Source organism: Cherax quadricarinatus, chromosome 75, assembly GCF_038502225.1.
Source record: "Cherax quadricarinatus isolate ZL_2023a chromosome 75, ASM3850222v1, whole genome shotgun sequence".
Taxonomy (NCBI): Eukaryota; Metazoa; Arthropoda; class Malacostraca; order Decapoda; family Parastacidae; genus Cherax; species Cherax quadricarinatus.
The window spans coordinates 17,519,048-17,537,741 of NC_091366.1; positions in this window are offsets into that span (position 1 = coordinate 17,519,048).

Sequence of the window (18,694 nt, forward strand, 5' to 3'; positions counted from 1 at the left end):
AATTCTCACAACACCGAAGGTACGGCCGGAACACTGTAGAATGTTCACAAAGGCATTCTGGGACTCAGAACAGATGTAGCTGCAGTGTAACTTGGCCTTCACTGGCTGGCTTTGAGTGCTGTTTAGCCTGGATCAGCTAAACTCGCCCTTATCCCATATGTAGATAATGGCGACTAGTTAAGGGATACCGGTGAATAGGAAAGTTGAGGAAGGGACATTCACCTCACTAGACACATGCAGTATGGGTGTAAGTGGCATGCGGGTCTTATAGTGCCATTTTCAAGGTCACCCAGCAGGCCAGACATTCCTCACTCATTTTAAGCCTACGTAGGTACTGATGGTAGCACAATGTCCTAAGTCAGTGTAATCCACTCGTGCAAATAGTTACAACAAATCTGCAGCACTTGCGGAACTCACATATTCGAGTACCAGCGGAGCAGCAAAATACACCTCTACACTGCACGTTGATAGAGGCGAACGGCTGAGTTTAAAGGCAGAGAGTTGGGGATACAGGAGAACAGCAGGGGTAACTGAGCACGCACATTCGCCTTTCTTCACATAGTCAATATGGGCGAAAGTCTCAGGCAGGTGATGCAGTGCCTCGCTCAAGGTCACTGACTGAGGCAGACTTCTCAAGAGTTACCAAACACTGCAATACTCGTACAAATAGTTACTCACTCCAAACTTGCAGAACTTCTAGCACACGTGTCTTGGAATGAAAGACGAATTTTCAGTGTGTGGACACCTGGGTTACCAACTCACGTAGGACTGTACACTCGTCGTTATTCCTCAGGTTGGTAAAGGGATGAGTTGTGAGCATTTTCAGAGGCACGAGTAGCAGTGGACTAGCAAAATTTGCCTCTACACTGTATGTTGATAGAGGCGAAAGGCTGAGGTCAAATGAAAGGCAGAGGGGAAGCAGAGGCCTGTGAGGGCCTTTTCAAAAGGAAAACTATTTCCAGTGTTTCACTAGGTATATCCCTAGTCACAATTCGCACATAAGAGTTCTCACAACACTGAAGCTGTCTTCCAACAGTAGGAGTTTTAATGATAACTTATCAGTCGGGAGAAATGGGTAGGCCTGCAAATTAGTAGGTCCAGATCCCCCCCAGCACACGTCTACTCCCCTCAACCACTCATCCGAGACTGTCCACCACACGACCAATTAAATTTGTGTACCCTATACCCACTTTCTTCAATCAGTCACTTAATTATTAAGTAATTAATTCAATTAATTTTTCACTGATTGCATCTGGTTCAGGAAGGACCAGCGGGCAGATATGGAAAATTTCTTAGGGGTGATTACTTGTACATACCTCAACATTGCATGCATACGAGTAATCTCCTTGGGAGACAACAACTATATTGTTTACCGTAGTCACCCGTGTAGACATGTGAGAAAACTTAACCACCTCTGGTCACTGAAGGTGGCCCCTCGACCCTCACCATCTTATCCATATCTATCCGAGACCAGTATAAATTGGGTAGCACCCTCAAGTACGGCGCTACTAATTAATTGTGGACTGTATTGATTACCTGGACCTGGAGAGAGTTTCGGGGGTCAACGCCCCCGCGGCCCGGTCTGTGACCAGGCCAGGGGGGGGGGTAGGTTACACATGGATATATCCATCAAGGAAAAACACTTGTACATAATCCCACCACTTACCAGATATTCTCAGGTGGTCACTTGATGTGGCTGGATCACCCATAACCTATCCAATTAAAACATACCTAACTGGCCAGTATCAGTCTGTTATAACTAGAAAGGTTACTTAACTGTGGGTGATTGATGCTCCTTATTTCCTCCATTCACCATCTCATTTCGATGTCCTGCTACACCGACACGGTTCTTATTCCAGCAGGACGAGGTATCCGTTGGTTTGTCCCGGTTTAGAAGTCGTGACTCAATAAACTTCACTTTCCTCGGGACGGGAACAACGTGGTCTAGCGTGTTCACTCGGAGCAAGGCGACTTATTTCACTTCACGCATTCTCTTAACTTAGCGTTAGTATCATTAATTACATTACAATTCACAAGACGATTTAATGTCTCATAATTATTATACACATTAGAGATCACTCCATTAAGATCTGAGACCGATGAGTGATGATTAAACCAAGGGTAATTTTCCCCGGGACACAGTCCATGGCGATGCACCAGTCACCACCGGTCCTACCCTTATTCACTCATTTTACCACTCTATTACAGTGGTCCCATAAATCACGTTCCCTCACTCTCCACCAGGGACAGTTACGACACTTCTTATTATGAAATGAGGCCTATATTAATCCTTAGGCCGCCGTGAACGCCAATTTCCTGGTTCAATGCTTTCCCAGCCTCCTCACTACATTCAAAACACTGCCGCCTCCTCGTGCCCCAGCTCGATCTATACCCCCGCACATCTGCGCAGGCGCAGCGGGAACCCAGTTGGTTCCATTCAAAAGTTAGTTTAGTTAGTTTAATATGTTTATTATGCACCCCATACCCATCCTGTGGGCGGTAGTCAAAAGATTACAGAGGTACATAATTGGTCCAGGGACTGGACTCCAAAGTTTTGATAGCTGAGCAAGTTACAGAGGTAATGAACTCACAATTTACAAAGGTAATGAACTCACAATTTACAAAGGTAATGAACTCACAATTTACAAAGGTAATGAACTCCAGGTAAGTCTGGTCACAATCATGACAAGTTACAAAGGTATTTACAGATTACAGAGGTACGTAATGGGTCCAGGGACTGGACCCAAAATACATTTTGACCCAAATCAACACATTAAACACTTATTAGGCACTACAGCTTCGGAAATTAAATAATTTCCAAAGTAGTAATAATAATACAATATGGTAGAACAATTAACTCGTACATGAGTAAAAGGATATAAATGCTATTACTTGGGTAACATAAAAATAGGTTGGACAAATATAGACTGGATAGAGGCAGGTTGTTTCAGTGTTCACTCTCTGTAATGTGTTTTGTGTAGTATAACAGGAGAGACTATGTGATGGCAGGGTTTACTGTTTTCAGGAGGATTCTTGCTAAGACTTCGGAGATGGTGAAGCTGCCGTTGTTTTGTTTAATTGTATTCGAAACAGCGATCAGTGCTGATTCGAGGCACTTGTGTCTGCGGTAATTAGTTTCTTTGATCACTAATTGGGAGTCCCTGAATTTCATGAGATGATTGGTGGAATTTCTGTGTTGTACACAGGCGTTGTTCAAGTTATCATTCCTACATGCGTAAATGTGTTCATTGAGGTGGGTGTCGAGGTTTCTTACTGTTTCACCTACATAAATCTTGTCGCAGCCTCAACAGGGTACAGTGTGAACTCCTGCGTTGACTGGTTCGTGGTGCTTGGATTTTATGTCCTTTTACTCATGTACGAATTAATTGCTCTACCATATTGTATTACTACTACTACTACCACTAGCATTACACCTCACTCTGAGCCTATATATACCCTCTGTATCCATGTACTGTTTGTAACGGCTTGACAAAGCTCCTGGAGAGCGAAACGTTGCCACAATAAAATGTCACATTAGTTGCACTTGTGTCCTTTTACTTTACAAATTGTCGGTAATTCTACCAACATTATTACAACACTGTATTCGGTATTAGAATGTTGAGAAATGAACCAGACACTGTCACAGTGAACCTTACTAAGTGGCCTGGTGGCCTGGAGGCTAAAGCTCCCGCTTCACACACGGAGGGCCCGGGTTCGATTCCCGGCGGGTGGAAACATTTCGACATGTTTCCTTACATCTGTTGTCCTGTTCACCCAGCAGCAAATAGTACCTGGGTGTTAGTCGACTGGTGTGGGTCGCATCCTGGGGGACCCCAATGGAAATAAGTTAGACAGTCCTCGATGACGCATTGACTTTCTTGGGTTATCCTGGGTGGCTAACCCTCCGGGGTTAAAAATCCGAACGAAATCTTATCTTATACACACAGATCTAAATGGATTGTGAAAACGTGCAATTGCATTAAGTTTTATAACCAGCATGAACTGTATCACTGTAGGCAACAAGAGCATTTCACCCCTCCATGGAAGATGTGTTCATTTAATATCACATACCTGCAAGTCCCTCCCAAGAAGCTCATTACTAGTAATCTCTTCCTTAAATCACTTGTTAAAGCAACTGCTCAAGGAGAAATTTCTCACCTAGCTGGTAGTAATAAGCTATCACAAGTTATATACACTGATGGATCTAAACAGGAGTCTTCTGACAGGGCTGCATCTGCTCTTGTTGCCACCTCCCTTGTTAAGAACCAAAGTAAACTTGTTGAACTAGGCATAAGAATTAACAACTGGGCGTCTACACTGCAAACTGAACTGTTTGCAATCCTAATGGCGCTAAAGCTAACTTATGACACTGAGCTTGACTCTATCATCATTACTGATTCTATGTCATCATTGAATGCTCTTGACTCATATAATGACTCCAATAACATGCTCATTGGAGAAGCCAGGTATAGATACTCAAAAATCAGGGACAAAGGAATTAATGTACAGTTGCTATGGATCCCATCACACATTGGATTACTCCTTCATAATAAAGTTGATATGTTAGCCAAGAAGAGCACCCAGAAGGAGAATGTAGAATATAGCTTTGGTATATCTGTGTCTAGCATTAGGAATAATATTAGGAGAGAAATAAATAATGAAAATGATTGTTATAGGAATGCAGTTAGAAGCCTGAATAGATCTATAACCCACTATGCTAACATGAACATAGATAAGTATGTTTATGGAGCAACTTGCAATGTGAACAGACTGACTGATGTTGTAGTGGCCAGGCTTAGGCTTGGTTACAAGTACTTCTGGCAGTTTGGCAGACACACAGATGATGATCAAACTAAATGTAAATTATGTGATCAGGCATATGGTCACTCTCTTGAACACTATGTGCTTAATTGTCCACTTATTGAGGAATACAGAGACAGACAGTATAATAACCTATGTGACATGTCAAGATATCTTATTAATGAAAATAAGATACCAGATATACTAAGCAAATTTCCTAAATTTGTTTGTAACAGATAAGTGAACTATAGATATGTAGATATAAATCCACATGTATTCCTGTTAACCCTTTGGGGCCTAGTTCCTGGGCCTTTTGTGTATCCATATGTTCTTGCGCTACCGTCCACAGGATGGATATGGGGTGCACAATAAACTTGCCACTTCGGTGGCAAAATCTAAAAATCTAATCCACTACATCACTCTCCAGACTGTTCCACTTCCTGACAACTCTATGACTAAAGAAATACTTCCTAACATCTTTTTGATTCATCTGAGTCTTCAACTTCCAATTGTGACCCTTGTTTCTGTGTCCCATCTCTGGAACACCCTTCTCTGTCCACCTTTTCAATTCCTCGTAGTATTTTATATGCCGTTATCATGTCCTCCCTAACCCTCCTGACCTCCAGTGTCGTCAGCCTGATTTCCCTTAAATTTCTTCGTATGACATTCCTTTTAGTTCTGGAACCAGCCTTGTTTGCAAACTTTCTCTAATTTCTTGACGTGCTTGACCAGGTGTGGGTTCCAAACTGGTGCTGCATACTCCAGTATGAGCCTGACGTACGTGGTGTACAGAATCTTGAACGCTTCCTTACAAACGCATCGGAACGCTGTTCTTAAGTTTGCCAGACGCCCATATGCTGCAGCAGTTACCTGGTTGATGGGCGCTTCAGATGTATTATACTTACCCCAAGATCTTTTTCCTTGAGTGAGGTTTGCAGTCTTTGGCCACCTAGACTATACTCTGTCTGCGGTCTTCTTTGCCCTTTCCCGATCTTCATGACTTTGTATTTCGCAAGGTTAAATTCGAGGAGCCAGTTGCTGGACCAGGGGTCCAGTCTGTCCAGGCCTGTAGCCTGTCCAGATCCCTTTGTAGTCCACCTGATACTCATTTGATTTAATTCTCCTCATTAACTTCACAGCATCTGCAAACACAGACACTTCTGAGTCTATCCCTTCCATCAGGTCATTCACATATACCAAAAATAGCACTGGTCCTAGGACTGACCCCTGTGGAACCCCACTCGTCACAAGCGCCCACTGTGATACCTCATCACGTACCATGACTCGTTGTTGCCTCCCTGTCAGGCATTCTCCGATCCACTGCAATGCCCTTCAAGTTATATGTGCCTGATCCTCTAGCTTTTGCACTAATCTCTTGTGAGGAACTGTGTCGAATGCCTTCTTGCAGTCCAAGAAAATACAATCTACCCACCCCTCTCTCGTGTCTTACTTCCGTTACCTTGTCATAAAACTCAAGTAGGTTTGTTCTCAGTAGTATCAGTTCCCAGTAGTACCAGTTACCAGTAACCAGTTACCAGTAGTATGACTCACTACCAACCGTCTGCGTGAATCACTGACTGTTATTCATGTTGCTGCTGACCATAGCATGTTTTTGAATGCCGCTCACCCCTAGGACCCAATTCGTGAGTCAGTCTTAGAGAGTGTTAGCAGAGAGGCAGGCCAGGCGTGGTGCTCCCCATATTTACCCTCCAATGTAAGTACTAGAACATCCAACGTGAGTGTTATTACCCAATCCACGTAATCAACCCCCCACCCCACACATGACATTGTGACCCAGGATTTGCCTTCCATGAATCCATGCTGGTTGTCGTTTATAACCTTGTTCCATTCTAGGTGCTCCGCCACTCATCCTGATAATCTCCATGACTTTGCATACTATACATGTCAGTGACACTGGTCTATAGTTTAGTTTCTGTCTCCTTTCTTAAAAATGGGGACTACATTTGCCATCTTCCATATCTCAAATAGTTGTCCAGTCTCAATGGATGTGTTGAAAATTGTGGTTAGTGGCACACACAGCATCTCTGCTCCCTCTCTAAGGACCCATGGAGAGATGTCCGGTCCCACTGGCTTTGAGGTATCAAGGTCACTTAGCAGCTTCTTCACCTTCTCCTCAGTTGTGTATTTCATCCATCACTTGTTGGCATTTGCCTTGTTGATGTACCCCTTTGTTCTGTCGTCCCAGAGTCCCTTCTGTCTCCACTGTAAATACCTTCTTGAATCTCATGTTGAACTACTCACATACTTCTTGGTCATTTTTGTGAGTTCCCCACCTTCTTTTCTCAGCCTGATTACCTAGTTCTTGACTGTTGTCTGCCTCCTGATGTGGCTATACAACAGCCTCGGGTCAAACTTGACTTTCGATGCTATGTTGTTTTTGTACTGTCGTCTGGCCTCCCTCCTTGTCTGTGCATTCTCATTTCTGGCTCTTCGACTAATCTCTTTATTTTCCTGGGCCTTTTGTCTTCTGTAATTTTTCCATTTTCTAGTGCCTGGAGTTTACCTGGAGAGAGTTCCGGGGGTCAACGCCCCCGCAGCCCGGTCTGTGACCAGGCCTCCTGGTGGATCAGAGCCTGATCAACCAGGCTGTTACTGCTGGCTGCACGCAAACCAACGTACGAGCCACAGCCCGGCTGGTCAGGTACCGACTTTAGGTGCTTGTCCAGTGCCAGCTTGAAGACTGCCAGGGGCCTATTGGTAATCCCCCTTATGTATGCTGGGAGGCAGTTGAACAGTCTCAGGCCCCTGACACTTATTGTATGGTCTCTTAACGTGCTAGTGACACCCCTGCTTTTCATTGGGGGGATGTTGCATCGTCTGCCAAGTCTTTTGCTTTCGTTGTGAGTGATTTTCGTGTGCAAGTTCGGTACTAGTCCCTCTAGGATTTTCCAGGTGTATATAATCATGTATCTCTCCCGCCTGCGTTCCAGGGAATACAGGTTCAGGAACTTCAAGCGCTCCCAGTAATTGAGGTGTTTTATCTGTTACGCGCACCGTGAAGGTTCTCTGTACATTTTCTAGGTCAGCAATTTCACCTGCCTTGAAAGGTGCTGTTAGTGTGCAGCAATATTCCAGCCTAGATAGAACATTGACCTGAAGAGTGTCATCATGGGCTTTGCCTCCCTAGTTTTGAAGGTTCTCATTATCCATCCTGTCATTTTTCTAGCAGCTGCGATTGATACAATGTTATGGTCTTTGAAGGTGAGATCCTCCGACATGATCACTCCCAGGTCTTTGACGTTGGTGTTTCGCTCTATTTTGTGGCCAGAATTAGTTTTGTACTCTGAAGTTTTAATTTACTCGTGTTTACCATATCTGAGTAATTGAAATTTCTCATCGTTGAACTTCATATTGTTTTCTGCAGCCCACTGAAAGATTTGGTTGATGTCTGCCTGGAGCCTTGCAGTGTCTGCAATGGAAGACACTGCCATGCAGATTCGGGTGTCATCTGCAAAGAAAGACACGGTGCTGTGGCTGACATCCTTGTCTATGTCAAATATGTGGATGAGAAACAAGATGGGAGCGAGTACTGTGCCCTGTGGAACAGAGCTTTTCACCGTAGCCGCCTCGGACTTTACTCTGTTGACTACTACTCTTTGTGTTCTGTTTGTGAGGAAATTATAGATCCATCTACCAACTTTTCCTGTTATTCCTTTAACACGCATTTTGTGCGCTATTACACCATGGTCACACTTGTCGAAGGCTTTTGCAAAGTCTGTATATATTAAATCTGCATTCTTTTTGTCTTCTAGTGCATCTAGGACCTTGTCGTAGTGATCCAATAGTTGAGACAGACAGGAGCGACCTGTTCTAAACCCATGTTGCCCTGGGTTGTGTAATTGATAGGTTTCTAGATGGGTGGCGATCTTGCTTCTTAGGACCCTTTCAAAGATTTTTATGATATGGGATGTTAGTGCTATCGGTCTGTAGTTCTTTGCTATGGCTTTACTGCCCTCTTTGTGGAGTGGGGCTATGTGTGTTGTTTTTAGTAACTGTGCGACGACCCCCGTGTCCATGCTCCCTCTCCATAGGGTGGTAAAAGCTCATGATAGGGGCTTCTTGCAGTTCTTGATGAGCACGGAGTTCCTTGAGTCTGGGCCTGGGGCAGAGTGCAAGGGCATGTCATTTATCGCCTGTTCGAAGTCATTTGGCGTCAGGATAACATCGGATAGGCTTGTGTTAACCAAATTCTGTGGCTCTCTCATAAAAAATTCATTTTGATCTTCGACTCTAAGTCTGGTTAGCGGCTTGCTAAAAACTGAGTCATATTGGGACTTGAGTAGCTCACTCATTTCCTTGCTGTCGTTTTTTTTTCACTTTCCTTTATGGCTTTTAGTTCTTCCTGTGATTCTTGTCTACTGTAAGATTCCTTCAGCTTAAGTTCGATATTTGTAATTTCATTGACTGTGCCTCCCTTCGTATTTCAGATATACTGGCCCCACTCAGCAGCTATGTGACTCTTTACCTTTGTCTGTATAGGGAGCATCGCTCTCTTTCTATTTTACATCTTCTCTTTTTCTTAATGAAATGTGTCTTGAGCAGATCTCAAGAACCACAGAGTTCATTTTTTCTAGGCAAATGTTCCGATCCACATATCTGTACTTCTATTATGTTGTGATCTGAGTGTAATGTCTTAGAGATGGTCATATTATGTATCAGATCGTCGTTGTTAGTGAAGATGAGCTCCATCATATTTTTTTAGTCTTGTAGGCTCTACTATTTGCTGGTTTAAGGTGAATTTGGTGCAGAGATTTAATAGTTCGGGTGTGTGTGAATTTTCACCTGAGCTGCCTCTTGGGGTAATCTCTGCTAAAATATTATTTGCTATACTCCTCCATTTTAGGTATCTCAAGTTGAAATCTCCCAGTAGCAAGATGTTTGGGGCAGGAGTTGGGAGATTTTCCCGACAGTGGTCAATTTTCAAAAGCTGCTCCTGGAATTGCTGGGAAGTTGCATCTAGAGGCTTGTATACCACCACAATGACAAGGCTTTGATTTTCAGTCTTTACTGCCAAAACTTCAACTACATCATTTGAGGTGTTTAGTGGTTCTGAGCAAATGAATGACTCTGTGACATACAGGCCAACCCCTTCCCCACCTTGTTGCCTGTTTAGTCTGCCACATCTGAATAGGTTATAACCTAGGATCCATATATTGTTGTCATAATGATCCTTTATGTGGGTCTCTGTGAATGCTGCAAGTACTGTCAGTTCCAAAAGCCGCCTTCTCCTGCTCCTACCCTTATTTAGAAATAAAGGAAAGCTAACCTATGACACTGAGCTTGACTCTATCATCATTACTGATTCTATGTCATCATTGAAGGCTCTTGGCTCATATAATGACTCCAACAACATGCTCATTGGGGAAGCCAGGTATAGATACTCAAAAATTAGGGACAAAGGAATTAATGTACAATTGCTATGGATCCCATCACACATTGGATTACTCCTTCATGATAAAGTTGATATGTTAGCCAAGAAGAGTATCGAGAAGGAGAATGTAGAATATAACTTTGGTATAACTGTGTCTAGCATTAGGAATAATATTAGGAGAGAAGTAAATAATGAAAATGATTGTTATAGGAATGCAGTTAGAAGCCTGAGTAGATCTATAACCCACTATGATAACATGAACGTAGATAAGTATGTTTATGGAGCAACTTGCAATGTGAACAGACTGACTGATGTTGTAGTGGCCAGGCTTAGGCTTGGTTACAAGTACTTCTGGCAGTTTGGGAGACACACAGATGATGATCAAACTAAATGTAAATTATGTGATCAGGCATATGGTCACTCTCTTGAACACTTTGTGCTTAATTGTCCACTTATTGAGGAATACAGAGACAGACAGTATAATAACCTATGTGACATGTCAAGATATCTTATTAATGAAAATAAGATACCAGATATACTAAGCAAATTTCCTAAATTTGCTTGTAACAGATAAGTGAACTATAGATATGTAGATATAAATCCATATGTATTCCTGTTAACCCTTTGGGGCCTAGTTCCTAGGCCTTTTGTGTATCCACATGCTCTCGCGCTACCGTCCACAGGATGGATATGGGGTGCACAATAAACTAGCCACTTCGGTGGCAAAATCTAAATCTATCTCTGTCTGACTTTTTTGGGTTATCCTAGGTTCTCTATATGTATGCTGCTATGTATGATAACCTATGTAACTATTTATGTATACCTGAATAAACTTACTATGTTAGTGTATGTCTGACTTTAGCGCCTGCATGCGCTCACTAATGTGCGTGTCAACCATATGTGTGGTGCCCCCATTTAAGTCCCTTCCCAGTTTCTCTCCCTTACTAAGTGTTAAGTGCCCTATGTATGATATTCAGCTCTCCAGAGCATGCTTTGTTCTCCCCAGCTGTCAATGATGCAGGACCAGATGCCAAATCTCACATGTAGCCACAAAAGGCATTTGTACATTACAGCTGACAGAGCTGTCGCCTGGATCCCACTCAGTTGTGGCGGCACTCCTGGCTCCTTGCTTTCCCTTCTATTTCGTCTTCCAATTCTTCTTCTTATTCATTGTATTCAGTATTATACACACTCCAAGACCCTGTTCCTTGAGTGATGTTTATAGCCTTTGGCCCCCTAAACTGATCTCTGTCTGCGGTCTTCTTTGCCCTTCCCCAATCTTCATGACTTTGCACTTGGTGAGGTTGAACTTCAAGAGACAGTTGCTGGACCAGGCTTGCAGCCTGTCCAGATCCCTTTGTAATCCTGCCTGGTCCTTCTCCGACTGAATTCTTCTCATTAACTTCATGTCGTATGCAAACTGAGTTTATTCCTTCTGCCATGTCATTCACAAATACCAGGAACAGCACCGGACCTAAGACTAACCCCTGTGGAACCCTGCTCATCATTTTCACCCACTCTGACACCTCATCACATACCATGACTCACTGCTGCCTTTCTGTTAGGTATTCTCTGATCCATTGCAGTGCCTTCCCAGTTATACCTGCCTGGTCATCCAGCTTTTGCACTAGTCTTCTGTGTGGAACTGTGTCAAAACCCTTCTTACAGTCCAAGAAAATGCAATCTACCCACCCCTCTCTTTCTCTCGTCTTACTGCTGTCACCTTGTAATAGAACTCTGGTAGGTTTGTGACACAGGATTTTCCATCTCTGAATCTGTGATGGTTGTCATTTATAAGCTCATTCCTTTCTAGGTGGTCCACCACTCTTTTCCTGATAATCTTCTCCATGACTGCATACAATGCATGTCAGTGACACTAGTCTGTAGTTTAGTGCTGCATGCCTGTCCCCATTTTTAAAAACTGGGTCTACATTTGCTGTTTTTCATACCTCAGGCAGTTGCCCTGTTTAGATAGCTGTGTTGAAGATTGTTGTTAGTGGTACACAGAGCACCTTTGCTCCCTCTCTCAGGACCCACGGAGAGATGTTATCTGGCCCCATTACCTTTGAGATATCTAGTTTGCTTAGCAGCCTCTTCACTTCCTCCTCGGTTGTATGTATCATGTCCAGCACTTGTGTGTGCCCTAACCAGTGCCCAGTTTCTCAATCTCAGAAAATGATGTGTTCATTATTTTATTTACTAGGGAGCCCTATTTCCTACTAGAACCGTGTTACCTTCTGTGTATTTATTCTGCTTCCTGATAAATGAGACACTTTTTGCAATACTTGGGTAGTATCTTTATTCTGGAAACATTTTGGCACACACTGACTTCTTCAGTCCACTGCAGAAAAAGGTGGAAAAAGAGTGTTAGTTTGGGGTAATCAGTCCCTCAGCCACAAATTGATGTGCTCAGTCCATCAGTCTTGAGTTCTGTCAAGATTGAGGGACTGAACACATCAACTCAAGGCTGAGGGACTGATTACCTCAAACTCCTACTCTTTTTTTCACCTTTTTTTGCACTGAACTGAAGAAGCCAGTGTGTGTGGCAAAATGTTTCCAGAATAAAGATACCCAAGTGTTAAAAGTGTCTCGTTTATCAACGTGACAGTTCTGTAAAGCATATATTCACATTCTACTTCCTGATGGGCACGAGTCTGATAGTAAACACCTGTCTGCCCTCCCTGATTTCTGTGTTTTAAGTATCAGTTAATACTTATAGACTACTAAGTCTAAACAGGTGAAGAGTGGTAGAATACAGATATTCAATATTTCACTCTATTATTAATATAAGGTATTACAATTTATGATACAAACATAATTTTTTAAGTTTGTAATAATGGCTTAATAGTTAAATTCAAATTGAATTTGGTTTAGCATAGTGTGGGTATGGTTGTTATTGAGAGATGAGATGATTTTTGAGTATAGTCCTAAATTGATTTATGGGCAGGGGTCCTTTTGCTCTTTCAGGCAGAGAGTTCCAGATCTTCCTGGAGTTTACCTGGAGAGAGTTCCGGGGGTCAACGCCCCCGTGGCCCGGTCTGTGACCAGGCCTCCTGGTGGATCAAAGCCTGATCAACCAGGCTGTTACTGCTGGCTACACGCAAACCAACGTACGAGCCACAGCCCGGCTGGTCAGGAACCGACTTTAGGTGTTTGTCCAGTGCCAGCTTGAAGACTGCCAGGGGTCTGTTGGTAATCCCCCTTATGTGTGCTGGGAGGCAGTTGAACAGTCTCGGGCCCCTGACACTTATTGTATGGTCTCTTAACGTGCTAGTGACACCCCTGCTTTTCATTGGGGGGATGTTGCATCGTCTGCCAAGTCTTTTGCTTTCGTAGTGAGTGACTTTCGTGTGCAAGTTCGGTACTAGTCCCTCTAGGATTTTCCAGGTGTATATAATCATGTATCTCTCCCGCCTGTGTTCCAGGGAATACAGGTTCAGGAACCTCAAGCGCTCCCAGTAATTTAGGTGTTTTATCTCCGTTATGCGCGCCGTGAATTATTATTATTATAATCAAGGGGGAAGCGCTAAACCCGGAGGATTATACAGCGTCTGGGGGGGGGGGATGTGGAAGGCATTCAGGCTTAATTCGGGGAACTGGAGCACAGATCCAATTCCCTAAATCAAGAGCCCCTTACCAACATGAGGGGTGCGCGCCGTGAAGGTTCTCTGTACATTTTCTAGGTCAGCAATTTCACCTGCCTTGAAAGGTGCTGTTAGTGTGCAGCAATATTCCAGCCTAGATAGAACAAGTGACCTGAAGAGTGTCATCATGGGCTTGGCCTCTCTAGTTTTGAAGGTTCTCATTATCCATCCTGTCATTTTTCTAGCAGATGCGATCGATACAATGTTATGGTCCTTGAAGGTGAAATCCTCCGACATGATCACTCCCAGGTCTTTGACGTTGGTGTTTCACTCTATTTTGTGGCCAGAATTTGTTTTGTACTCTGATGAAGATTTAATTTCCTCGTGTTTACCATATCTGAGTAATTGAAATTTCTCATCGTTGAACTTCATATTGTTTTCTGCAGCCCACTGAAAGATTTGGTTGATGTCCGCCTGGAGCCTTGCAGTGTCTGCAATGGAAGACACTGTCATGCAGATTCGGGTGTCATCTGCAAAGGAAGACACGATGCTGTGGCTGACATCCTTGTCTATGTCGGATATGAGGATGAGGAACAAGATGGGAGCGAGTACTGTGCCTTGTGGAACAGAGCTTTTCACCGTAGCTGCCTCGGACTTTATTCGGGCCCTTTATGTGCATTGCATTTTTGCAGTGTGAGGCGGACACAAGGAATGTCAAAAAGTGTTCTGTGCCTCGTGTTATGCCTGTGTGTTCTGTTGAAGCTGTCTAGAAGTTTGAGTGGAGAGTTGATATTGGAATTTAACCCGTAAACGGTCCAAACGTATATATACGTTTTTTCAACATTTGAATGTATGTAAAAAAAGGTAGATCTTTTTTTTTTTTACATTTGAAAATGTGTAAAAAAACTTTGATCTACTTTTTTTTTTTTTATATTTGAAAATATGTAAAAAAAACGTAGATCTACTTTTGGAGCACTACACATGTGAACGTAGATCTGCTTGGACCGTTTACGGGTTAATGTTCTGTATATAAAGTAGGCACAATAATAAGTGTGTATATTATGTATATTAAGTATATGTATTATGTATATTATGTATGTATTATGTATGTATTATGTATTATGTATGTATTATGTATTATGTATTATGTATATTAAGTAAGTTCATGTGAACGTAGATCTGATTGGACCGTTTACGGGTTAATGTTCTGTATATAAAGTAGGCACAATAATAAGTGTGTATATTACGTATATTAAGTAAGTTCATGCTTTTAAAGAGTGGTGGGGTGTGTTGTCTGGCTAATAATAATAATAATATCTTTTTTCTGCCACCACTCCACATTAGATCGATTGCTAGCGCACTCAGCTCGCACACTGAAGTCCGGATTTCGAATCTCCAATACGGCTAGAAAACACTAGGGACGTGTTTCCGTAAGACATCTGCTGTCCCTGTTCACCCAACAGTGTAAAATGGATACCTGGGTGTTAGTGGGCTGGTGTCGGTCGCATCCTGGGACAAAGCTGACCAAATTTGCCCAAAATGCTGTGCGTAACAAGCGGCTTTCTATATAATAATAATAATAAATTTATTTTGACACAATACATGGTTGTACAAAGGAATATAATAGTTGTGTACATGTTAAAAGCCCTTTGTATGCAGAACATTTCAGGCAAACTTAAAATTAACTTAAGATTAATAAGGTAATAACAGATTAAATGGTCATTAGATGAGTTGCAGTGAGTACAAGATAATTGAGTATTAAGAGGTAATGCTATAGGGCTTTAATAAGTCTAGTAGGGAAGTTTAGTATAGAATAATTACAGTTTTGAATTATTTTATAAAATTACAATATTATAATGGAACAATTTAAACAATTTACAATATGTATAAAGTATTACAATTGAGTATTTAAAACGATGAAATTTGAACATTCTAATTTTGAAGTAATTACAGTATTACAACAGAGCAATTTTAAAAATTTACAATATTAAGTATTACAATTTAGTATTCAAAACAATGAAATTTGAACATCCTAATTTTGAAGTAATGAGTACATGGTTGAGCAATCCTCAGCACAATATAATGAAATTGAGACATTATTAGTAATTTTTTGTGTGGGTTTTGAGTAACTGGTAGGTATTAAGTACAATTTAAATGTCTGGTTAATTTTGGGCGATGAGGAGATTTCTAAGTAGTGTCTTAAACTGATCTGATGGCAGCAGGGGTCCTTTAGTGTGTTCTGGTAATTAATTCCAGATCTTCGGGCGCTTTACGTGCATGAATATGAATGTCATTGATGTCAAGTAAGCCTGTATACTTTGTACATGTACAGTGGACCCCCGGTTAACGATATTTTTTCACTCCAGAAGTATGTTCAGGTGCCAGTACTGACCGAATTTGTTCCCATAAGGAATATTGTGAAGTAGATTAGTCCATTCCATTCCCCCAAACACACACGTACAAACGCACTTACATAAATACACTTACATAATTGGTCGCATTCGGAGGTGATCGTTATGCGGGGGTCCACTGTACTTTTAGAAATAAAGATATTATTATTATTATTATTATTATTATTATTATTATTATTAGCTGATGAAGCAATTCATTAAGACCTTGGCCCAAGATGGCAATTGCTTCAAATACATTTGTAAAGTATTTCCTAGACTATGTATGGAAAAACTGAAAGTTGGACTCTTCAATGGTCCTCAAATTTGAAAGCTTATCAAGGATTCTAATTTCACACAATGTATGAATTGTGTTGAAGCTTCTGCATGGTGCAGCTATGTGTCAGTTGTCAAGAACTTCTCGGGTAATCATAAAGCAGAGAATTATGAAGAACTGCTGCAAAACATGCTGACAAGCTTTAAGAATTTAGGTACTAATATGAGCACAAAAGTACACTTTCTCCATAGCCACCTTGATAGATTTACACATAATCTTGGTGAGGTCAGTGAGGAACAAGTTGAGAGGTTCCAGCAAGATATAAAGGTGATGGAGGAAAGGTATCAAGGCAGACGAGACACACATGATGGCAGACTATTGCTGGAGCCTCCAACGGGATTGTGCTGATGACCAACACAGAAGAAAATCATATAAATAAAGTTTCCATATACAGAATTAGTGGTATCTGAATTATCTTACTATGTTAACCTGTTATTAAATAGAATGAAGTGCTAGTATGTATTACAGGATTTGACTTTTGCATGATCTATAAAATAATTTCAACGCAATTTTGTCAGTTAGACCTGCCTAATCAATGTATTTTTCTCATCTTTTATGTTTTTCAATGTGATACCAAATTTATTAAAAACTAGAGCCAATCAAACAAAACCAATGATATATTTGGGATCAGCACCACAAACTTACCCTAAAATCGGTGTAATATCATTGGCCAGAAAATGAGTGTTGACCAATGAATGTATTAAGTCTAGGATTATATAATCTACTAAGTGCTGGGACTGTTAATGTCACAGATCATTTGGGGAATGGATAGTAATGGGATTGATTGGAATAGGGAAAGGTGACTCCAATTTACCAGATCCAGAGCCCTTTACCAGCATGTTGTTGCTGTGAATGTGATATGAAGGAAACATGAAGGAAGAAATGCAATTCTGCTGTACACAGCAGATGAATATCCCTGCTGGAAGTTAGGGATGTCAGTCTGAACCTTCTTTAATTTACATAATTTCACTAGATCCTTCATCAGTAAGCCACGAGTGTTGTAAGAGGTGACCTAAATCCTGGGAGCACAGGGATAGTGACCCCTTCTCCTGTATAAATTACTACACAGTGCTTCGTGAACTAGCTAGGTGAGTGAGGACTCTCATCTAGGTAGTCCATGCGTCGCAGCTGTCCAGGTGAATGCTATTACTGGGCACAGATTTGTGTGTGTCCTCCTCAGTAATAACTTCTACCTGGTCTTGTTGTGTGTATATTTCTTGTACATATTTTTTGTCTAAGGGCAAAGTGTGATGTAAATATTCTGCAGAGAATTTGGAGTGTGGAAATTAGGTGTGGAGTTACTAAAATTATTAGTCAGAGGGCTGAAAAGAGGTTGTTGGGGTGGTTTGGTCATTTCGAGAGAATGGATCAAAGTAGAATGAATTGGAGAGCGTATAAATCTGTAGGGGAAGGAAGGCAGGGTAGGGGTCGTCCTCAGAAAGGTTGGAGGGAGCGGTTAAGGAGGTTTTGTGGGTGAGAGGCTTGGACTTCCAGCATGTGTGAGTGTGTTAGATAGGAGTGAATGGAGATGAATGGTTTTTGGGACCTGACGAGCTGTTGGAGTGTGAGCAGGGTAATATTTAGTGAAGGGATTCAGAGAAACCGGTTATTTTTATATAGCCGGACTTGAGTACTGGAAATGGGAAGTACAACGCCTGCACTTTAAAGAAAGGGTTTGGGATATTGGCAGTTTGTAGGGGTATGCTATATATCTTTATACACCTACCATCCGACACGACCTGCTTGACATACGACCATTCGACTTACGACCTTGTTTTCTATGCCAAATTTCTGGGAAATAAACAACTGTTTGTGTTGTACACAGTGTTTATCATAAACCTTACAGTATAAAATACAGTACTAACAACATAAAAAGTAAAGTAAAAAATGAAATACCAAAATAAAACAATAAAATAAAGTCATTACAAAAATGTGATGTTGATATTCAGTGGTAAGGTTCGACTTACGTCCATTTCGACTTACGATTGGTTTGTCAGAACCGAACTCGGTCGTAAGTCGGATGGTACCTGTATATGCTTCTAAACTGTTGTATCTGGGTATCTCTGCAAAGACAGTGATTGTGTGTGAGTGAGGTGAAAGTGTTGAATGATGAAAGAATTTTCTTTTTGGGGAATTTCTTTCTTTTTGGGTCACCCTGCCTCGGTGGGAGACAGCTGGTGAGCTGAAAAAATTC